Source organism: Lynx rufus, unplaced genomic scaffold (genome assembly GCF_022079265.1).
Source record: "Lynx rufus isolate CCGP_SWC_20201006 ecotype Redwood Valley unplaced genomic scaffold, mLynRuf1.p SCAF_25, whole genome shotgun sequence".
NCBI lineage: Eukaryota > Metazoa > Chordata > Mammalia > Carnivora > Felidae > Lynx > Lynx rufus.
Genome location: NW_025814840.1, coordinates 3,169,130 through 3,181,423, shown reverse-complemented (window position 1 = coordinate 3,181,423; position 12,294 = coordinate 3,169,130). Strand labels below are relative to the sequence as shown.

Genomic DNA, 12,294 nt, shown 5'->3' with positions numbered 1-12,294 from the left:
TTTTATTTCTCCTTTCTTATTTTATTTCTCCTTTCTTAAAAATGGAGTAAGAAGTAAACTAATAAAGACAGTGCAGTGTGCGATTTTACACACACACACGTGCACCTGACAAACGTGTACCGGACTGTCTTACTTATCTACGATCAGCCTCTGACAACTTCTGTCTCTAGAAAAAAGTTCTGGAGTCAACAACAGGTGAAAAGGATCGCTCGTCTCCTCTCTCTCTCTCTCTCTCTCACACACACACACACACACACACACACGCCACAATTTTGTCACGTTTCACTCTTTTAGGTCAAAGACAGAAAACACATTTCTTCCTGTTAACCACTGCAATCAATTGGTATTGCTTGGGACGCTGTGGCTGTGGACAGGGCTCTTGAGAACACATCTGATTTTTATTAGGACAAAATTGATGTGAACAATTAAAACTACCCTCAACACAAGCACTGGATCTAGGAGAGGGACCAGGGAGAAACAATATATGTATTTATTTGCTGCCCCTCTCCTTTTAAAAAAAGTCTATTTATTTTGACAGAGAGAGAGCAGGGGAGGGGCAGAGAGAGGGAGGGAGATAGAGAATCCAAAGTAAGCTCTGTGCTAATGTGGTCAGGTAGGAGCCTGACGTGGGGCTTGAACTCACAAACTGTGAGATCATGACCTGAGCTGTAATCAAGAGTCTGTTGCTTAACCAACTGAGCCATGCACGTGCCCCTGACCCTCTCCTTTTTAAAATTTAAATGCCTTTTGAGAACTCTTTAAGATTCCTTGATGATTTTAGTATTAGATATAAAATCTTTACCATGGACTATAAATTCTTGAGTAACTCATGTCACTTCTTTCCTATTTCTCCAGCTCTGTCTCACACCATATGTCTCTTGGCCCCCCATGGCCCAGCCGCACCCACCTTCTTAACAGATTGCTACATACTGTGAAGCCTTTATCTATGATGCCATCTGCCTGCGATTTGCTTTCCCCACTGTTCTTCTTCTAGCTAACTTTATTTATTTGTTTGATCTCAGCTAAAATGTTCCTTCTGTAAGGAAGCTTCACCACACGACCTAGATTAAGTTCAGTCTCCTGGCACCTCTGGGGCTGGTCAGTATTGTGAGTAGCTGCCATGTTGCCCGAACTGTACAGAAGCTACAGAGGACAGATACCAAGGTAGGTGGTCAAGAAAGATCTGTTGAAATCCTGCCATTTGCAAGAACATGGATGGAGCTGGAGAGTATGATAAGAGAAATAAGTCAGAGAAAGACAAATAACATGATTTCACTCATGAGGAATTTAAGAAACAAATGAGCAAAGGGACAAACAAGAGAGAGAGAGAGAGAGAGAGAGAGAAACCAAGAAATGGACTCTTCCCTAATGTTCACCAGAGAGGAAGTGGGGGGATGTGTGAAACAGGTGATGGGGATTCATGAGCACACTTGCCATGGTGAGCAAGGGGTGACGGAGGGAAGTGTTGAATCACTATATTCTACACCAGAATTTACTAAGATACTGCATGTTAACTAATTGGAATTTAAATTAAAAAAATAAATAATGAAGTTTGGCAATAAAGTAAAAATAAATAAATAAATAAAAGGAAATACCTACTGAAAGCCTAGAGCATTCTTTATTTCAGACCTCTATTCTGGTCTCATTAACCCTGTGTATCATGCAACTCTCCCAAGTTCATTTTTCTGATTTTCTAACCCGAGGCAACCTAGAAGCTACAAACAGACACAAAGCAGAAAGAGGGTATTAGAATTCGGTACAGCAGATACAGTGAAGGAAAGGCAAGTCGGTCATAAGAATGAACTAGAACACTAAGCAGAAAGAACACACATCCTGATTTAATGATGGTTGTTGACTGAATTATTATTATTATTATCATTATTATTATTATTATTATTATTTTGCAAACTTAACTGAAAAGAGTAAAGTCAGCCTGGCTTATAACGAAGTTAGATATTATAATGGGAGCCAAAGCAGTGACCTTTATATATAATATATTTGGTTTACTACTCAGAAAACACAATTTATTAATGAACAAAATAAATATTCTAAAGAAAAGAAAATATTAAAAAAACATAGAACTTAACAGCATGGTTCTCTGAAATATTAAAGAGTTAAGGCATATATACCAATAAGAAATGATTTGAGAAGTTACAGTCCAAGGGCCATTATAGATCTGGAAATTCTTAAAGAACTCATTAAAATTTTAAACACACACAGGAAGTTTATTTAACTGATATTTATATATGTTTTCACCTTTTATGCTATTTCTGCCTTTCTTTAACCTACACACCAAATATGCTGTAAGGAAAAAGGGAAAGCTCATATACATTTTGCTTCCCAAACATAAAAGAAATATATTCATTAAGTACTTATTAAGCTTTGGATACCATTAATGGTATTTACCACGTATGTCTTTATGATGAAATAGATAATCTATTACAAGCCTGAGTTCAAAATTGCTTATCATTTGTGGAAAAAACACAAAGTATGGTAGTCTAATAATTGAAGATATTAAAGTGCACACCTCTGTGTCTACCGGGACCCCCTTCCCCAACCCTGGTTTGCACTAGAAGAAATGGATTACCACTTGATCCACAGAGAATGGTTATTAACAGTGGACCAGAGAACAATATTGTCAAAACCCATAACGTCTTGACTTAAGACACGGAAAATTTTAACAAGGCCTCTCTTCTCCCTTCTGGCTAGTAAACATGGGCTCTAAATTGAGGAGGGAATCCCTAAAAAGGAATTTTGTTGTTCCTGGGAAAATTCATGCATTTTTCTAGCCATCACAAAAATGCATAATCTTTGTTTGGAACAAGATCCCTTCCCTCCCACTGGGGCATCGAGGGTACACTGCTGTGCATACCCTGCAGAGTGGACAGGCACCCACAGCAAAGGATAGGGGAATTTCTAAAAGAGAAGAACTCAAATCGGCAAACATCAACCCGAGAGCATCCAGCCACGTGCTAGACAAAATCAGCTGCAGGTCGTGCTGTGGACACACACACCATCCCCTGCATCAGGTGGGGAGGGAGGCTACAAACACAAAGCACCGCCTTCATAAACGTGGCCATGTGCTTTCAGCAAACCCCTCCCTAGTTCACAAAAACAGCTTTCTGTCTTTTGCCTTGAACTAAAAATGATTTTCAAAATGCCTGACATCGAAAAACAAACAAACACCGAAACAATAAACTCCAAAATTTGGCAATATATCCGGCAACTGGGTATATTATTAGCTGCCTCAACTTCTTAAATGGTTTCTTCAGAGGACAAGGGAGGAAAAATCGCTCTAACTAAATAGATGCTAAATAAAATCCATTATTTACCAAATATGCAACATTTCCCCCTTATCCTGAGTAGCTATTTATGTGGACACCTATCTGAAACCACTTATAGTAAAACCTTGGTTTGCGAGCATAATGCATTTCAGAAACATGCTTGAAATCCAAAGCACTTTATATCGAAGCGAGTTTCAAGAACCATTGGCTTAGTTGTGATCATGTGACATTGGGCATCATGTACTACTCATATTGGAAGACATTGCTAGTTTATCAAGTTAAAATTTGTTAGAAATGTTTGCTCATTTTGCAGAACATTCACAGAATAAGTTACTCATAATCCTTATAATGTCTTGGAGCTTGTTAGATGTAACTGTATGCCTACTGAAAATCATCTCTAACTTGGTGTCACAGGAGTTTTGGGTGTGAAGAAATTGTGAGCTGAAACGGTTTGAATGGTCAAAACTAATGTGAAGATTGAGTCCCATTTATAAAATGATCTTTGCACAGATGTAGATTGTATTGTCCCAAAGTGACAAGAGGGCATCGCTACTAACAGATGCTTCTCACTGTGTCTGTAACTGTATACTGACACGCTTCTCAGCCCCTTACGTGTACTAACTCAGTCAACACTGAAACAGGGAATCTACTGGTCATTTCATTTTCACGTCAGTAAACCGAAACAGAGAGCCACAGAAAGTAAACAAAGACTGTTTCAAGAACGTCTGATGGGGTCTGAGTCTGAATAGGGCATCAGAATTCTTGTCAACATGGAGATTAAAATAAGTCTCTACCAAAAGAGTAGTCTTGAGAAGGTAAAAACTATTTATCAAAGCTGTTTTAATTACGTATTCTTTTTTTTTTAAATGGGCTTTATAACTGATATCTTAGTATCTGAAACATTTAATCTTTGGGTTCTTCCTTAACTTGACCAATTAGGACATTTTGAGTCTTGGGGTGTCAAGAGGGTGATAGAAATGCAGATCTGAAGCACCTGAAATAGTGACTGTCAGAATACAGCACAGGGGAAAAACCCATCATCAAAATATCAAAAAAAGATGCTTTATACACAATATAAATGCTTTCTTTGTGTTACACTTTCTTCTGTTTTCAATGCCATGTCTTTGTACACACTCCCCTTGAAGAAAGGAACCTGGTGCTAATCTGACCCTAGTGCTGAAATGCCTTCTTCTTAGAAAAATTGAAGACTAGATTGGGAAATATAGTTAACTAGACTTCACGTAATTGCTATGTATTTTCATAATTATTTGTCTCTGGGCCTGATTAGGAATATTTGGTGGATCTATATTTTTAATATGAGTCAGTTAAAAATAGTTTATTTCAAACCTGGTAAAAGACACTTTTTATTACAATGCACTCCTTAATAATTATTCCAATATTGTGTAATCTCAGCTAAGAAATTTACCACTTCATTATAAAAGGAACTCACACACTAATACATTGACTAGTGAAAAATACCACCCCCCGTTCATAAAGGATGCAAATAAGGTCTATGTCCTTATTTATTATCTGGATGTAAGCTCTGATTCCAGATCTGACTCTTACCTGTCTCGTAGAGGAGAGGGGTTACGCTGGGCTTGGTGGGCCAGGTAGTGGATGGAGCTGGGAGACCATGGGGCGATTAAAATGTGCTGCTTGGTTTATAAAATGGCCGTTCAAGGGGAAATTAAGACCATGGGATCCTGCATAGAATTAGTCAATAGGCCGTATGTTCTCAAATCTAAAGCAAACAAGCCTTTGAGGGTTTTTGTTTGTTTGTTTTTTATACTTGTTACTGTTGTGAAAATTCATATGCAAAGGACAACTCTCACTGGTTCTCTCCATTTTCTTGAGTTTGATTCGCGGGTGTTCTACCCCAGCACATCTTACACATTCAAGCTCGCTGCACTGTATGTGTGCCACCTGGTCTGGCCTCAGCAGACGCTCTCTGATGGGTCTGAAACAAGGCTCCGGGGCCAGGGGGGCTGGCGGAGGAAGGGCATGGGGTGAGTGAAAATGGAAGGGACAACGCTATACACAACGATTTTTAACTTGCAAATTCCTGAATACGTTATGTCAGTTATAGGTTTCTAAGCACTTGGTGGGTCTGCTCAGAAGTAACGCCTTCCCACTTACTAGATAAAGAAACACAGAGAATAAAAAAAAGTAAAATGCCTTAAGGCACTGAGAGTAAGCAGATGGAATAAGGAATGAGGTTTTATGGATTAATCTTTTTCTTATTTTTTTTCTTTAGCAAACTCAGGGAACAGACAGTGAGCACTGGAAAAGGTATGGGTTTATTATCTCGATTTTGGGGAGAGCACTGTCTCCGTGTTATCTTGCTGAACAACTACAGAAAGCATCCTCCCCTGCCTTGTTTTCTCTCATGTGCCTCCCAACAACCCAACTCTCCCTCTCCAGTACTGATTTCCATTTTTCAGCCCATTAGTCTTCTGCTCTAGGGGCCTAACATTTCCCTGCACGTCTACGTATCTGTTTCATAATCCTTTCAGGAAAATTCCTGGGTTAGTTGACAAACAGCAACAGGGGGAAGGAGAACAAATAAGCTACAGAGAATAAGCACGTCTCCTTCGTTAGTATTGTTTGGACCTCCTTGTGAACCACATATGTTCATATTTAGCATAGAAGCAAATTTTAATTTCTTTTATTTAAAAATTATTGTGTTCTCTCTATAACTAATTTGGAAATGACAATCAAGTAGTTCTATATCTATTCCCTGAATTCTATGGAAGAAACTCTCCCAAAGCAGTGTTCAACTCTATAAACCATAAAAATTTAACAGCAGCAAAACGCAACAGCACGCGCGCACGCGCGCACACACACACACACACACACACACACACACGTCAGACAGATAGAACAATCTGCTCCTGAAAATAAACAGCATGTTTGAGAAAAATGGAGATTTATTTTAGCCTGGATAGATGAATGCAATAAAAGTCATGTTCAATCGATGGTTGAGGGTACTGTATTCTGTAGGTTTCTCATTACCCTTTAACTATCTTAGAACTTTCATTAAAAAGCACATACCTTATGAATTTAGATCCTCACTGTTTGCCATATATTGGAAGGAAACTCAGAGTGTACTTTTACTATATATACTGGACCAAATAAATAAATATTACATAAGTAAATATAACTATGTGTAAATATATGTGTATGTGTATATATATATATATATATATATAGAGAGAGAGAGAGAGAGAGAGACAAATTATCCCTACTATATGAGAAACAAGATAAACAACATTCAAATAATGTTGACAATGTTTTTTAAAAATAATTTTAACATGTATTTAGTTTTGAGAGAGAAACAGATTGTGAGTGGGGGGGTGGGGGTCAGAGAGAGATGGAGACACAGAATCCAAAGCAGGCTCCAGGCTCCGAGCTGTCAGCCACAGAGCCTGACATGGGGTTCAAACCCACAAATGGGATATCAGGACCTGAGCTGAAGTCGGATGCTTAACTGACTGAGCCACTTAGGAGCCTGACAACAGATATTTGACAAAATTTTGAGATATTTGAGAAAGAAACACAACTACAGAAGAAAGTGGCTCTGTTCAAGGTCTGCATAATTCCTATATAGCAGGTGTATGGGTGGGTCTGAACTCCAAGGTTTTCCCCCTCCCATTTCCTCCAGCAAACACGGCCCCTGCCATCCCCTTTCCCACTCCTTGTTAACTCCAGCCAATCTCCAGTTACCTAGGAATTTTCAAGAGACCCTCTGAAAAATTTTTAAGTTCTACAAACACATTTAACTGTGGTAAATGTGACTTATTTTTCATGTTCTAAAAGGTCTAGTTGAATGTGAATCAAAACCTTCTCCCTCCTGTTCATGGCTTCCCCAGGTTGGCAGCAGGACATTTAGGGCACGAAGAATTAAAAGAAATGAGCAGAATGTTCCTTAACTAATCTGCTCTTTGGTCTCCTGAGAGGACCACCAGACACTGCTTCTGTCAGAGAGTGCATTTGTGAGTTATTGGGGATTCCACCCCCACCCGGAAATGGTCTAACATGGACAATTTGTTCTTCTGCCGACTTCTAGCAACTGCCTTTGCGGAGATACAGGCTGAGGCACAAGTGCCTTACATCTTCTGTGGCCTCGTGAGATATGCCCTCATCCAAAATGTGAATGTGCCATAGGACACCCTGTCCCTTCCTCGTGCAGCCATCACAAAACCGCTTCAGGATGTTGAAGGCAAGAGGCAGGCACCAGGACTGGTCTGGCCACGTTCGGCTTCACCTTCAAACTCTTGAGGACACACGCCAGACTTTCCTACAACTCTGTCACCGTGCTGGTCCCACTGTAGCACAGGGCACCTGTAAGTGTGGGCAGTGCAACAGGAGAGTGCTACTCATTCTGTCCTTGAAACTGGCTCCAATTTCTCTGAACTCTGAACCTGGCCACTGCGTGGAAAGTAAGTTTAGTCTGCAAGCGCTCTCACTCAGGCGGATGACTCCCTTTCCGCAGGATTCCTCCCCAAACGTCTAGTGCTCTCTCCACGTCAGAGCATGCCTGGTTGAGGTCACTGAGGGTTGAGGAGTCAGAGTTTATCGGGCCACTTATTATTAAATCCTGCACAGACTGTCCATTCTTTGGAATCTAGAAGTAACCATCATGTACTGGGATTGCACAAAAACTCTAAGACATGAGAAAACATTCAGTCTAGCTCCTATGAAAATTACCCATTACAGATAGAAAAAAAGTAGATCAATTATAAAAGGAGTTAGTACAACCTACAGATCTCAGTAAGCTGGGTGTGACAGACAATAACAAATACACATAAAAATTCAACATAATTTCAGTTTGAAACAAGGACGTGAATAAAAGTGAAGAAGTTGAAGAATGAAATGAGAACTCAAAGAAGCCGAAAAGAAAAATGAACGGAAATATGTTTTACTGATATACAAATGCAATGGGCCTCAACCGCTCGATGTGGCTGTTGAAAGGAAGGCTATCATAGCATCAGGATCTATTAATAAAGAAAACAAGTCATGAGAACAGTCTTGCTGTATTTTGTGGTCGTATCCCATCTGGTGCAGTATTTTCATGCGGCACTCCTATTCATTCCATCACAGAAAGATTCGCTTATCCCTGCCCTCGTGAGTTTTCATGAAGCTGCACTGATACACATGTCCCTGTAATAACTTTGTGACTAATAACACCTTTTGCAGACAACCACTGTGAAGGTTTAAGAGAACGAGGAGAGGGGTCCATTGGGAATCCGAGGGGGGAAATGCTAATTTTGGACTCTGAACTTTATGGAACCTGTCATGTCTTTATTTTTCAATTAAATCTACTTTTAAAATGCCATACTCTTTAGCTGTTGTGATTCAATTGCCCCCATTTTCTCTGCCCAGCAGAAAGCCGTTAGGATTTCACTCAGGTTGACTCTACATTCTTCATAAAATTAACAACTTTGCTATAAGTCTCTCAAAAAAGGAGTAGAAATTACTTTTTTTTTTTTTTTTTAATTTTTTTTTTCAACGTTTATTTATTTTTGGGACAGAGAGAGAGCATGAACGGGGGAGGGGCAGAGAGAGAGGGAGACACAGAATCGGAAACAGGCTCCAGGCTCTGAGCCATCAGCCCAGAGCCTGACGCGGGGCTCGAACTCACGGACCGCGAGATCGTGACCTGGCTGAAGTCGGACGCCCAACCGACTGCGCCACCCAGGCGCCCCTAGAAATTACTTTTTGATGTAAATGCAACTTTTTTTTTCTACTGTGAACATATTCTGCCTGTAGTAACCATTTTAACTTTCATGGATAATTGGACATTAGGAAAAATTTAGTATATGAACTACAAATAGATTTGTCCTTAAATTATCTAATAAATGTTTTCCACCCTGCACCATAAAACCCGGTATCTTTGTAAAGTCTTGGTTGTTATGAAAGATGAAAGTAAAGGGTGATTTGACTGGGTGGGGAAAAAAAAACTATCATTTTTTTTTTAAAGAATGGATGCTGGCAATTAAATGCCTACTGTTTATTCAAAGCATATAGATCAGTAGCTGATTCTTCATTTATAACAAAAACGATGCTGTACTCTATGAACGGGGGTTTGTTACCCCAGTAATAAGTAAAAAGAAGTTGAAGGGCCTTGTGTTTTATCTCTATGCAAATAAGCTATTTGCAGGTGGCTTTCAGAGAGGAGGTAAAATATCATTAAGAAACTAGGTCAAGTTTTTCTATGCTTAAAAATTAAGAGCTTCAGGAATACCTCCTTAAACTTTATTATGCTGTTTTGAAGTAAATTGAATACTAAGTCACTTATCCTTTCTCACTTCAAATGCTGTAAAACTTCTTTGCCTTCTACTTGACTAATTATTTAGGCAATTCTAAAAGACTCTAGATGTATTTTGTGAGCATGTAGCTCTCTAGTGGGGTATCAGATTTTATATACCTTCTTTAATTGAGAGAATCAAATTCTTAAGATGGCATTGAACATTTAAGATGTTCTTCTTGCATCATGCTTCCTCACTAAATCCCCTTTATATGGGTTATCCATGATAAATACTCCCACTTTGATAAATATTCATGACCCCTACTTATCATTTTCCATACTTTTTGTTTACGAATCTATTCAATAAGTAATAAAAAAAATCACACTTTCAAAAAATAAAGACCGGGTCATAACATTGTTCTATATAAGAAGAAAAAGAATAAAAGGAAGTTTATATTGAAAACCAATAAAAACAAAAATGCACAGGGATCAGAATTGCAAGACCTTTGCCGCATTTCCAGCTGTGACATCAGTTCTCCAAGTGGCCTCAGGTATGCTACCTGCTTCTTCTAGGCTTTCCTTTACTACTTGTACAAAGAGCGTGCTATTAAGAAGCATTCCGGCTCTCGTAGCTGTGACCGCAGAATTAAGCATGCATTTCGTGAAATGTGCTGCAAGTTTACTGGAAACATTCTGAAGTATCAATTAATCATTTAACAATACACAATTGTCTGATCATATTCTAAGGAAGGGCTAAACCCTCAATCTCCTTTCACTACCCTGTGTTCCCAAGACTCATTCAGGCACGAGGGCTGGCAAAAGATATTAATGTGCAATAATCAAATTTTCTCACTAATGAATCGATTCAGCAGGGCAAAGGACACCGAAGGTATTGTTATTGCATACTTCTACTAGATCCCAACTCACAATGAAGATTCATCTTAACCAGGAGAATAGCAGCACTGTTTTTAAGAAACTAAAGGCATGAGACCTATTATTAAACCCAACATGTCCTTTACCTACAGTGAGAATATCCGTGGAGTCAGCCCTTCTGGCCTCTGGATGGGCTGCCAGAGTCAGTGATTTTGAACCTTCTAGCTGATTCTGGCTTCTTCTGTGAGAAACAGCTGCGGGTGAGCCCTTGGGGCGCTGTTTAAGTCTGTGAGGTGTTAACATACAGAATTCAGTGAGCTAAACTAAGTAAAAGGTCTGATATCAATAAACGTTTGCTGACTGAGAATTAGTAACTGTAGAGTCCTGTGTCTTCACAAATTTGACAACACTTGTCTTCTCACGATCTGTATTTACTGCGTTTCCAGGATATTTCAGTGAAGTCAAGTCACTGCACATACTATTATGGCGATAAGACGTAATAAGCAACAGTGGCTGAGAGACAGGGAGACCTAGGGAAACAGTAGCAGAAGCAGATTTATCAATTAAAGAAATAAGCTTTGAGTAGAAGTTCACTATTGCTTAAAAGAACACAGAATGGATTCGAGAGAGAAACTTGCCTTTCTCTCCACCTCCCCTCACTATCAAGGGAATTAACAGCATCGCGCTATGATGAATACCTAAGAGATACTCATCTACCTCTGAACATTTATTAAAATAATGATATTTCAGGACAGTAAAAATATCTAAACTAAGAATAAGTAAAGAGGACTTGCCCTGGATGGGGTACTATATTCTCCTACATGCATATCTCAAGGTTATCTCCTACCTCATGGCCACATATGTAGGTAAATTACTCTAGCAGACACTCTTGGGGTGTGGTATTTGGTGGGGTATGGAAGTCAGGGCTAGGGTGAGGGGGAATCCGGGTTCTTTGATCTTGAGCTTTGACTATGTTGGACTTGGGATCTTTGAAATCTTAGAGAAAGTTAATGCATTCAACAGTTCAGAAAGGCTTGGTTATATGATGGATAGAAGCTACAGGTCACTTTTGGGGAGTAATATTCTTTTATTTTTTATTAAAAATAATTTAAAAATAATTTGTTTATGGAAAGGAACAGCAAAAACCCAATTCTGGAGTAGGGAGTTTCTGCATAATTATGTAAAGAGCTTTCTTCCTTCAGAATGGAGTTTTATCTCTGCAGATGGTTCCATTTGCAAAAAACAAAATATGGGGCACCTGCAGGGCCTCAGTTGGTTAAGTGGCTTACTGTTGATTTTGGCTCAGGTCAAGTTCCCAGGGCTGTGGGATCAAGTCCTGTGTCCAGAGCCTGCTTAAGATTCTCTCTCTCTCTCTCTCTCTCTCTCTCTCTCTTTCCCTCCCTCTTCCCCACATGCACAACTCTTTCTCTCTCTCTAAAAATTAAAAAAAAAGAAAAGAAAAAAGGAAACCAAAATCTTCTTTTTGTTTTTTGATTAACTGAAGTGGTGGAGGTCTAAACAATAATGAAAAACACAAACCTAGTGTTTGTCCCCATGGTGTTTAAATGTCTAGCAAGAGACGAGGCATTAAGGAAAGAGTCACACAATTAATTAACTTCCACCCAAGTCCTAGGAAGAGAGGGGCATCCCGGTTTGCTGGCTCTTTCTCCACCAATGAACAAACAGTGAGGATCTATTCTCCACCTGCACCGAATTGCTTGTTACTAACTCATCGCCTCTAACTTCTATGGCACCCTTTGAAGTTTCAGGGAGATACCTGCCAAGAAATTTTCTAGGATTGCTTGGCCACTGATTCCAGGTGAGATCAGGCCAGAGAGAGGCTCTACAGTGAGATATGCAAGTCATAGAGGAGAGGTTTACAGCATCGTC

General features: G+C 39.4%; 1 protein-coding gene across 17 annotated transcripts in view; it reads right to left on the bottom strand.

The window, feature by feature from the left end:
* PCDH15 (protocadherin related 15) overlaps positions 1 to 12,294 on the bottom strand; it is a 789,181-nt gene that overhangs the window by 580,079 nt on the left and 196,808 nt on the right. The window lies entirely within an intron of this gene.